We start from the raw sequence: 12,141 nt of genomic DNA, 5'->3' as shown, positions 1-12,141 counted from the left end.
GAAGGCAACTCCACACACTGGGGAGCCCAATTTTCTCTATCATGATGGATATCTGATAACATGTGCAGCACTTCAGGGTCAAGTGCTTTCTCAGTCACTGCTTCACACGAATACACAGTAGAGAATCTCTTTTGGAGAGAAAAGATATCATTCCAAACACCCAAACTAAAGGCCCCTGGACAATGAAATCAAGGAACGACTGAGGAAGGACACCCTATGAGCTGCCATTTCAATAGGCAGTGTCTTTGCCGCTTAGGGAAAATATAGGGTGTCATTTAACTGACCCACACCTCGTGTACTTTGAGAAGACATGGGTGCCAAGCACGGAGGACTGCTGGCAATCGACGTACTTCTAGAGAAAGGCCAAGAACGAGTGAAAATCTCATGCAAGAGTCCTGATACAGCCTTCGTGTCTAATAGTCCCCGGAAACACAGACAAGGGCTTGGGAATGAAACTGTGCCCTGGAATGTGGCTTGTATCCAAATTTCATCTCTCTCTCTCTCTCGGCTTCTTCCTCCTTCACATTCTCTCGAATCCTCCTCAGCCAAGGTTATCTGTGCTGGTCCAGGTTGGCAAATCTCAGCCAGGAGAGCAGTCAAATTCTTTAACCGAGATTCTCCATCAGTCTTCCAAACTCCTATCAACTACAAATTCTTTGCGCAGGAAGTAACTCCGCTTCTTGTATGGAGATATTTCACCTTACACCGTGCACCCATACCTTACCATTCTCAGCCCTTCACACTGACAGATAACCATCCCATTGCCACTGCGTTCTACATGATCACACATTTGACTCCGAGATCAACATCTTTTCCACCACCTACACATAAGGGACCTAATGAGAATTCACTTATCTGCAACACCCCACGTGTGGGATCAGGTCTGTGAAGTGGCTGGTGAGGTGGATCTCTCGACTCTTTCTAAGGGGCGTTAGGACATGAATTCTCTGCCTCTCCATGTCTCAGTGATTTGGCATCTAAGAAGGGGTCTGAGCACCCTTCAGCAGGGTCTGAATGACAATGCGACAGAGTTCCAGGATTCGGTCCCCTCAAACCAGTCTCCATTTGGGACAATCCTCCTCCTTCTCTAGACCCTCCATTGGCAGGCCAGAGGCCCCTCTCGTCCAAGAGCGAAACCTCAAGTCCTGCCCAAGGTGAGCCCTCACCACAGGGCTCACGGAAGATAACAAGAGAGACTCCTTAAATTCCTGACAACTGTGTACCCCACAAACAGCCAGCAGTGGAACTAGTCACCCCACTTCCATCCAGCACCCCTTTAGACAGGACTTATTCTTATCAACCTGTGAAATACCCACCAGACATATCCCAGCTTCATTCTTGGGAAATTTGTTACTGTGGAGAGCTAGTTTGTGATTTCATCTATTGACGTGTACGTTCCGAAGCAAGGAATGGTCCTTGCCCCCATTCCAGTATTTCGTAAGGGTTGATGTTGAGGGCCTCGTCTTTTTTGGAAGGCTGAGTGGCCAATTTTCAGGCTTTGAGATCTGGAATGAGATTTCTCATCCCGGTCATACTTAGGAGTCTTTTTTTCCCTGTTGGAAAAGACTGGAAGGGATAGGCTCACTGGTCCCTTTCAAATGGATCATCATCCAAAAGCAAGCCTGAGCAGTGCCTATTTCCTCAGCAGCCTGATGAGAATGGTGGCCCTGAGAAGAATGCTGGAAATACTACTTATCATCCAATTGTCCAATACATCCAATGGATCCTCGTTTCATTTAGTATCAACATACCTCCAGATCATGAGATCAGGCTGCCCGAGGTACAACCAATTGGGGGTGACGGTGAGAGCTTCCCACTTTGGGCCCATCCCTCGCCTCTCTTCTCACATACGGTGTGTTGTGTCACAATACTTGGTGCGCAGCATGCCCTTGCCATGGCAACCATTGGGCCTGAACTTCTCAGATGGAAGGCAACTCCACCTCCTCTGTGCCCACCTGCTCTCTACAGAAGGATGCCTCTTCCCCTGAACGTGTGTCAGGCTCAACACGGTGGTTCCAAAACTGCTTCCCAGGAATACACAGTCTACAACCTCATTAGGAAAGAAAATATGGCATTGAAAAAGACCCACTCCCCACGGAGCCTGAACAGCAAAACAATGGCCGATGGAGGAAGAACAACACACGAGCATCTCTTTCCATGGGAGGAGGCTTTTCCCCTGAAGGAAACTACGGAATATCTCTTACTCTGATTTCCACCCCATGCCATTGGAGAAGATAGAGGGACCACAGCAAGGCTTTCAAACCTGTCTTCCAGGATGGAGCAGGGATTGTAATAGACACATTGTGGGCGTCAGGCCTTGAAGGAGAGAAGACTCTGGTACAAGTGTGCTGGTTTGTCCCATTTGTGTGCTAGCCAACTTAAAGAAAGACACGTCCTTGGAGAAATTATCCTGCCATTGACAGTTGCTTGAAACAACAGCTCCTTTACCTCTCTCTCGCCTTCTTTTCATCTCCTTCTCTCTAGCTCTCTCACTCTCCCCTTTGCCCCCCTTCAATTTCTCCTGTATCCTCCTGCTACAATTCGACCTGGGGTAATAATGGATCAAATATATTAGCCAAGAGAATGCTCCAAGTTATCCCCCAGCCTTTTCTCCCTGTCATCCTAGGTCTGATCGCATATAAATTCCGTGGTCCTGAAAGACTTCCTGTGCTGTGTGGAGACACCCCAACTAGGTCAGCCTTAAACCATACTTCCCATATTCATCCCTTCCTATGGACACGCTGACCACTTCATATGTACTTCGGTCTCGAGGGTCCCATATTGGACGCAGAGTGCAACGCACTTGAAACAACGTTCCCATGAGTGCTCTCCCAAGAAAGTGCTGATCTGCAGCATTCCCTACCTGGTCCATGAGGTATGGTGGATTTGCTCATGTGAGGATCTCTGGACTCGTTCTTAGGGGATATAGAATATGAAGTCTAGGACTCTTCATGTCTCAATGATTGGGCATCCAAACAATGGTCTGAGCATCCTTGGCGAGTGGGCTGGCCAACAATAGCCCAGAGTGCAAGATGTCTGTCAACAAAAACCAGTCTCTATGGATTAGACCTCCTCATTCTCTAGCCTCAGGAGTGTCAGGGACAGAGCCCACTCCCTTCCAGGAGGGAACTTTCAATACCCTCACATTGCAGGCATCATCACAGCGCTCCTGGAAGATCAGATCATCGTCCCAGCTTCCTTCCTTATGACTGTAGATAGAACAAACACACTGGCCCTGGCCCCAGGCACCACACTCCCAGTAAGCACTCAATGAGTGGGAGGGCTTGTTCTTATCCACCTGTGGAAAAGGCACCTGAAATAGACCGGATACATCTTGGTTTAAAGGCCTCTGTTTGGAGGGCTCCCCTGTGGCTTAGGCTATGGAAATATGGATTCAGAAGTGTGGAGCTGAAAATGCCCCATTGGGAAAGTCTCTTTGAGGGGTTACATCCAGGGCCTCACGCTTGGTGGAGAGCATTCGGGCATGGATTCCTTCTTTGTGCCGCGGGAGGTATTGTTTCAAATGGCCCTGAAGCACAACTCTTTTTTCACATGGAGGAACTCCCGTGAGGTATTCTGCCCACGGATCCCCTGAAGATATCACATGTTCAAACACCAAGCCTCTAGAATCCACATTGAGCTTGGGAGCCTGATGAGAGTGGTGGCTATGAGTCTACAGATGGCGATAATAGTGTTCATCCAAAAGGACCACCCATCTGATGGATCCTCCTTTCCATCAACTTCGACAGACCTCCAGAGCAAGAGCTCAGGGTGTCCATCCTTTAACTCTCAAGGTTTGAGGGTGAGACTTTCCCACATATGGCCCATCACACACCTCTTTTCTCACAGAGAGGTTGTTTGGGCACAAGGCTCCATGGGCATGATATCAGAACCATGGCCACCTCTGGGACTGCACCTTTCCGAAGGAAGGCAACTCCACACACTGGGGAGCCCAATTTTCTCTATCATGATGGATATCTGATAACATGTGCAGCACTTCAGGGTCAAGTGCTTTCTCAGTCACTGCTTCACACGAATACACAGTATAGAATCTCTTTTGGAGAGAAAAGATATCATTCCAAACACCCAAACTAAAGGCCCCTGGACAATGAAATCAAGGAACGACTGAGGAAGGACACCCTATGAGCTGCCATTTCAATAGGCAGTGTCTTTGCCGCTTAGGGAAAATATAGGGTGTCATTTAACTGACCCACACCTCGTGTACTTTGAGAAGACATGGGTGCCAAGCACGGAGGACTGCTGGCAATCGACGTACTTCTAGAGAAAGGCCAAGAACGAGTGAAAATCTCATGCAAGAGTCCTGATACAGCCTTCGTGTCTAATAGTCTCCGGAAACACAGACAAGGGCTTGGGAATGAAACTGTGCCCTGGAATGTGGCTTGTATCCAAATTTCATCTCTCTCTCTCTCTCGGCTTCTTCCTCCTTCACATTCTCTCGAATCCTCCTCAGCCAAGGTTATCTGTGCTGGTCCAGGTTGGCAAATCTCAGCCAGGAGAGCAGTCAAATTCTTTAACCGAGATTCTCCATCAGTCTTCCAAACTCCTATCAACTACAAATTCTTTGCGCAGGAAGTAACTCCGCTTCTTGTATGGAGATATTTCACCTTACACCGTGCACCCATACCTTACCATTCTCAGCCCTTCACACTGACAGATAACCATCCCATTGCCACTGCGTTCTACATGATCACACATTTGACTCCGAGATCAACATCTTTTCCACCACCTACACATAAGGGACCTAATGAGAATTCACTTATCTGCAACACCCCACGTGTGGGATCAGGTCTGTGAAGTGGCTGGTGAGGTGGATCTCTCGACTCTTTCTAAGGGGCGTTAGGACATGAATTCTCTGCCTCTCCATGTCTCAGTGATTTGGCATCTAAGAAGGGGTCTGAGCACCCTTCAGCAGGGTCTGAATGACAATGGGACAGAGTTCCAGGATTCGGTCCCCTCAAACCAGTCTCCATTTGGGACAATCCTCCTCCTTCTCTAGACCCTCCATTGGCAGGCCAGAGGCCCCTCTCGTCCAAGAGCGAAACCTCAAGTCCTGCCCAAGGGGAGCCCTCACCACAGGGCTCACGGAAGATAACAAGAGAGACTCCTTAAATTCCTGACAACTGTGTACCCCACAAACAGCCAGCAGTGGAACTAGTCACCCCACTTCCATCCAGCACCCCTTTAGACAGGACTTATTCTTATCAACCTGTGAAATACCCACCAGACATATCCCAGCTTCATTCTTGGGAAATTTGTTACTGTGGAGAGCTAGTTTGTGATTTCATCTATTGACGTGTACGTTCCGAAGCAAGGAATGGTCCTTGCCCCCATTCCAGTATTTCGTAAGGGTTGATGTTGAGGGCCTCGTCTTTTTTGGAAGGCTGAGTGGCCAATTTTCAGGCTTTGAGATCTGGAATGAGATTTCTCATCCCGGTCATACTTAGGAGTCTTTTTTTCCCTGTTGGAAAAGACTGGAAGGGATAGGCTCACTGGTCCCTTTCAAATGGATCATCATCCAAAAGCAAGCCTGAGCAGTGCCTATTTCCTCAGCAGCCTGATGAGAATGGTGGCCCTGAGAAGAATGCTGGAAATACTACTTATCATCCAATTGTCCAATACATCCAATGGATCCTCGTTTCATTTAGTATCAACATACCTCCAGATCATGAGATCAGGCTGCCCGAGGTACAACCAATTGGGGGTGACGGTGAGAGCTTCCCACTTTGGGCCCATCCCTCGCCTCTCTTCTCACATACGGTGTGTTGTGTCACAATACTTGGTGCGCAGCATGCCCTTGCCATGGCAACCATTGGGCCTGAACTTCTCAGATGGAAGGCAACTCCACCTCCTCTGTGCCCACCTGCTCTCTACAGAAGGATGCCTCTTCCCCTGAACGTGTGTCAGGCTCAACACGGTGGTTCCAAAACTGCTTCCCAGGAATACACAGTCTACAACCTCATTAGGAAAGAAAATATGGCATTGAAAAAGACCCACTCCCCACGGAGCCTGAACAGCAAAACAATGGCCGATGGAGGAAGAACAACACACGAGCATCTCTTTCCATGGGAGGAGGCTTTTCCCCTGAAGGAAACTACGGAATATCTCTTACTCTGATTTCCACCCCATGCCATTGGAGAAGATAGAGGGACCACAGCAAGGCTTTCAAACCTGTCTTCCAGGATGGAGCAGGGATTGTAATAGACACATTGTGGGCGTCAGGCCTTGAAGGAGAGAAGACTCTGGTACAAGTGTGCTGGTTTGTCCCATTTGTGTGCTAGCCAACTTAAAGAAAGACACGTCCTTGGAGAAATTATCCTGCCATTGACAGTTGCTTGAAACAACAGCTCCTTTACCTCTCTCTCGCCTTCTTTTCATCTCCTTCTCTCTAGCTCTCTCACTCTCCCCTTTGCCCCCCTTCAATTTCTCCTGTATCCTCCTGCTACAATTCGACCTGGGGTAATAATGGATCAAATATATTAGCCAAGAGAATGCTCCAAGTTATCCCCCAGCCTTTTCTCCCTGTCATCCTAGGTCTGATCGCATATAAATTCCGTGGTCCTGAAAGACTTCCTGTGCTGTGTGGAGACACCCCAACTAGGTCAGCCTTAAACCATACTTCCCATATTCATCCCTTCCTATGGACACGCTGACCACTTCATGTGTACTTCGGTCTCGAGGGTCCCATATTGGACGCAGAGAGCAACACACTTGAAACAACGTTCCCATGAGTGCTCTCCCAAGAAAGTGCTGATCTGCAGCATTCCCTACCTGGTCCATGAGGTATGGCGGATTTGCTCATGTGAGGATCTCTGGACTCGTTCTTAGGGGATATAGAATATGAAGTCTAGGACTCTTCATGTCTCAATGATTGGGCATCCAAACAATGGTCTGAGCATCCTTGGCGAGTGGGCTGGCCAACAATAGCTCAGAGTGCAAGATGTCTGTCAACAAAAACCAGTCTCTATGGATTAGACCTCCTCATTCTCTAGCCTCAGGAGTGTCAGGGACAGAGCCCACTCCCTTCCAGGAGGGAACTTTCAATACCCTCACATTGCAGGCATCATCACAGCGCTCCTGGAAGATCAGATCATCGTCCCAGCTTCCTTCCTTATGACTGTAGATAGAACAAACACACTGGCCCTGGCCCCAGGCACCACACTCCCAGTAAGCACTCAATGAGTGGGAGGGCTTGTTCTTATCCACCTGTGGAAAAGGCACCTGAAATAGACCGGATACATCTTGGTTTAAAGGCCTCTGTTTGGAGGGCTCCCCTGTGGCTTAGGCTATGGAAATATGGATTCAGAAGTGTGGAGCTGAAAATGCCCCATTGGGAAAGTCTCTTTGAGGGGTTACATCCAGGGCCTCACGCTTGGTGGAGAGCATTCGGGCATGGATTCCTTCTTTGTGCCGCGGGAGGTATTGTTTCAAATGGCCCTGAAGCACAACTCTTTTTTCACATGGAGGAACTCCCGTGAGGTATTCTGCCCACGGATCCCCTGAAGATAACACATGTTCAAACACCAAGCCTCTAGAATCCACATTGAGCTTGGGAGCCTGATGAGAGTGGTGGCTATGAGTCTACAGATGGCGATAATAGTGTTCATCCAAAAGGACCACCCATCTGATGGATCCTCCTTTCCATCAACTTCGACAGACCTCCAGAGCAAGAGCTCAGGGTGTCCATCCTTTAACTCTCAAGGTTTGAGGGTGAGACTTTCCCACATATGGCCCATCACACTCCTCTTTTCTCACAGAGAGGTTGTTTGGGCACAAGGCTCCATGGGCATGATATCAGAACCATGGCCACCTCTGGGACTGCACCTTTCCGAAGGAAGGCAACTCCACACACTGGGGAGCCCAATTTTCTCTATCATGATGGATATCTGATAACATGTGCAGCACTTCAGGGTCAAGTGCTTTCTCAGTCACTGCTTCACACGAATACACAGTATAGAATCTCTTTTGGAGAGAAAAGATATCATTCCAAACACCCAAACTAAAGGCCCCTGGACAATGAAATCAAGGAACGACTGAGGAAGGACACCCTATGAGCTGCCATTTCAATAGGCAGTGTCTTTGCCGCTTAGGGAAAATATAGGGTGTCATTTAACTGACCCACACCTCGTGTACTTTGAGAAGACATGGGTGCCAAGCACGGAGGACTGCTGGCAATCGACGTACTTCTAGAGAAAGGCCAAGAACGAGTGAAAATCTCATGCAAGAGTCCTGATACAGCCTTCGTGTCTAATAGTCCCCGGAAACACAGACAAGGGCTTGGGAATGAAACTGTGCCCTGGAATGTGGCTTGTATCCAAATTTCATCTCTCTCTCTCTCTCGGCTTCTTCCTCCTTCACATTCTCTCGAATCCTCCTCAGCCAAGGTTATCTGTGCTGGTCCAGGTTGGCAAATCTCAGCCAGGAGAGCAGTCAAATTCTTTAACCGAGATTCTCCATCAGTCTTCCAAACTCCTATCAACTACAAATTCTTTGCGCAGGAAGTAACTCCGCTTCTTGTATGGAGATATTTCACCTTACACCGTGCACCCATACCTTACCATTCTCAGCCCTTCACACTGACAGATAACCATCCCATTGCCACTGCGTTCTACATGATCACACATTTGACTCCGAGATCAACATCTTTTCCACCACCTACACATAAGGGACCTAATGAGAATTCACTTATCTGCAACACCCCACGTGTGGGATCAGGTCTGTGAAGTGGCTGGTGAGGTGGATCTCTCGCCTCTTTCTAAGGGGCGTTAGGACATGAATTCTCTGCCTCTCCATGTCTCAGTGATTTGGCATCTAAGAAGGGGTCTGAGCACCCTTCAGCAGGGTCTGAATGACAATGGGACAGAGTTCCAGGATTCGGTCCCCTCAAACCAGTCTCCATTTGGGACAATCCTCCTCCTTCTCTAGACCCTCCATTGGCAGGCCAGAGGCCCCTCTCGTCCAAGAGCGAAACCTCAAGTCCTGCCCAAGGGGAGCCCTCACCACAGGGCTCACGGAAGATAACAAGAGAGACTCCTTAAATTCCTGACAACTGTGTACCCCACAAACAGCCAGCAGTGGAACTAGTCACCCCACTTCCATCCAGCACCCCTTTAGACAGGACTTATTCTTATCAACCTGTGAAATACCCACCAGACATATCCCAGCTTCATTCTTGGGAAATTTGTTACTGTGGAGAGCTAGTTTGTGATTTCATCTATGGACGTGTACGTTCCGAAGCAAGGAATGGTCCTTGCCCCCATTCCAGTATTTCGTAAGGGTTGATGTTGAGGGCCTCGTCTTTTTTGGAAGGCTGAGTGGCCAATTTTCAGGCTTTGAGATCTGGAATGAGATTTCTCATCCCGGTCATACTTAGGAGTCTTTTTTTCCCTGTTGGAAAAGACTGGAAGGGATAGGCTCACTGGTCCCTTTCAAATGGATCATCATCCAAAAGCAAGCCTGAGCAGTGCCTATTTCCTCAGCAGCCTGATGAGAATGGTGGCCCTGAGAAGAATGCTGGAAATACTACTTATCATCCAATTGTCCAATACATCCAATGGATCATGCTTTAATTTAGTATCAACATACCTCCAGATCATGAGATCAGGCTGCCCGAGGTACAACCAATTGGGGGTGACGGTGAGAGCTTCCCACTTTGGGCCCATCCCTCGCCTCTCTTCTCACATACGGTGTGTTGTGTCACAATACTTGGTGCACAGCATGCCCTTGCCATGGCAACCATTGGGCCTGAACTTCTCAGATGGAAGGCAACTCCACCTCCTCTGTGCCCACCTGCTCTCTACAGAAGGATGCCTCTTCCCCTGAACGTGTGTCAGGCTCAACACGGTGGTTCCAAAACTGCTTCCCAGGAATACACAGTCTACAACCTCATTAGGAAAGAAAATATGGCATTGAAAAAGACCCACTCCCCACGGAGCCTGAACAGCAAAACAATGGCCGATGGAGGAAGAACAACACACGAGCATCTCTTTCCATGGGAGGAGGCTTTTCCCCTGAAGGAAACTATGGAATATCTCTTACTCTGATTTCCACCCCATGCCATTGGAGAAGATAGAGGGACCACAGCAAGGCTTTCAAACCTGTCTTCCAGGATGGAGCAGGGATTGTAATAGACACATTGTGGGCGTCAGGCCTTGAAGGAGAGAAGACTCTGGTACAAGTGTGCTGGTTTGTCCCATTTGTGTGCTAGCCACCTTAAAGAAAGACACGTCCTTGGAGAAATTATCCTGCCATTGACAGGTGCTTGAAACAACAGCTCCTTTACCTCTCTCTCGCCTTCTTTTCATCTCCTTCTCTCTAGCTCTCTCACTCTCCCCTTTGCCCCCCTTCAATTTCTCCTGTATCCTCCTGCTACAATTCGACCTGGGGTAATAATGGATCAAATATATTAGCCAAGAGAATGCTCCAAGTTATCCCCCAGCCTTTTCTCCCTGTCATCCTAGGTCTGATCGCATATAAATTCCGTGGTACTGAAAGACTTCCTGTGCTGTGTGGAGACACCCCAACTAGGTCAGCCTTAAACCCTACCTCCCATATTCATCCCTTCCTATGGACACGCTGACCACTTCATATGTACTTCGGTCTCGAGTGTCCCATATTGGACGCAGAGAGCAACACACTTGAAACAACGTTCCCATGAGTGCTCTCCCAAGAAAGTGCTGATCTGCAGCATTCCCTACCTGGTCCATGAGGTATGGTGGATTTGCTCATGTGAGGATCTCTGGACTCGTTCTTAGGGGATATAGAATATGAAGTCTAGGACTCTTCATGTCTCAATGATTGGGCATCCAAACAATGGTCTGAGCATCCTTGGCGAGTGGGCTGGCCAACAAGAGCCCAGAGTGCAAGATGTCTGTCAACAAAAACCAGTCTCTATGGATTAGACCTCCTCATTCTCTAGCCTCCGGAGTGTCAGGGACAGAGCCCACTCCCTTCCAGGAGGGAATTTTCAATACCCTCACATTGCAGGCATCATCACAGCGCTCCTGGAAGATCAGATCATCGTCCCAGCTTCCTTCCTTATGACTGTAGATAGAACAAACACACTGGCCCTGGCCCCAGGCACCACACTCCCAGTAAGCACTCAATGAGTGGGAGGGCTTGTTCTTATCCACCTGTGGAAAAGGCACCTGAAATAGACCGGATACATCTTGGTTTAAAGGCCTCTGTTTGGAGGGCTCCCCTGTGGCTTAGGCTATGGAAATATGGATTCAGAAGTGTGGAGCTGAAAATGCCCCATTGGGAAAGTCTCTTTGAGGGGTTACATCCAGGGCCTCACGCTTGGTGGAGAGCATTCGGGCATGGATTCCTTCTTTGTGCCGCGGGAGGTATTGTTTCAAATGGCCCTGAAGCACAACTCTTTTTTCACATGGAGGAACTCCCGTGAGGTATTCTGCCCACGGATCCCCTGAAGATAACACTCGTTCAAACACCAAGCCTCTAGAATCCACATTGAGCTTGGGAGCCTGATGAGAGTGGTGGCTATGAGTCTACAGATGGCGATAATAGTGTTCATCCAAAAGGACCACCCATCTGATGGATCCTCCTTTCCATCAACTTCGACAGACCTCCAGAGCAAGAGCTCAGGGTGTCCATCCTTTAACTCTCAAGGTTTGAGGGTGAGACTTTCCCACATATGGCCCATCACACTCCTCTTTTCGCACAGAGAGGTTGTTTGGGCACAAGGCTCCATGGGCATGATATCAGAACCATGGCCACCTCTGGGACTGCACCTTTCCGAAGGAAGGCAACTCCACACACTGGGGAGCCCAATTTTCTCTATCATGATGGATATCTGATAACATGTGCAGCACTTCAGGGTCAAGTGCTTTCTCAGTCACTGCTTCACACGAATACACAGTATAGAATCTCTTTTGGAGAGAAAAGATATCATTCCAAACACCCAAACTAAAGGCCCCTGGACAATGAAATCAAGGAACGACTGAGGAAGGACACCCTATGAGCTGCCATTTCAATAGGCAGTGTCTTTGCCGCTTAGGGAAAATATAGGGTGTCATTTAACTGACCCACACCTCGTGTACTTTGAGAAGACATGGGTGCCAAGCACGGAGGACTGCTTGCAATCGACGTACTTCTAGAGAAAGG

This window comes from Sus scrofa, chromosome Y (genome assembly GCF_054392235.1).
Source record: "Sus scrofa isolate SSC_HxYL_T2T_F1_AM1 chromosome Y, Sscrofa_HxYL_maternal_Yorkshire_Landrace_v2.0, whole genome shotgun sequence".
Lineage (NCBI taxonomy): Eukaryota > Metazoa > Chordata > Mammalia > Artiodactyla > Suidae > Sus > Sus scrofa.
This window is presented reverse-complemented; position numbering follows the sequence as displayed.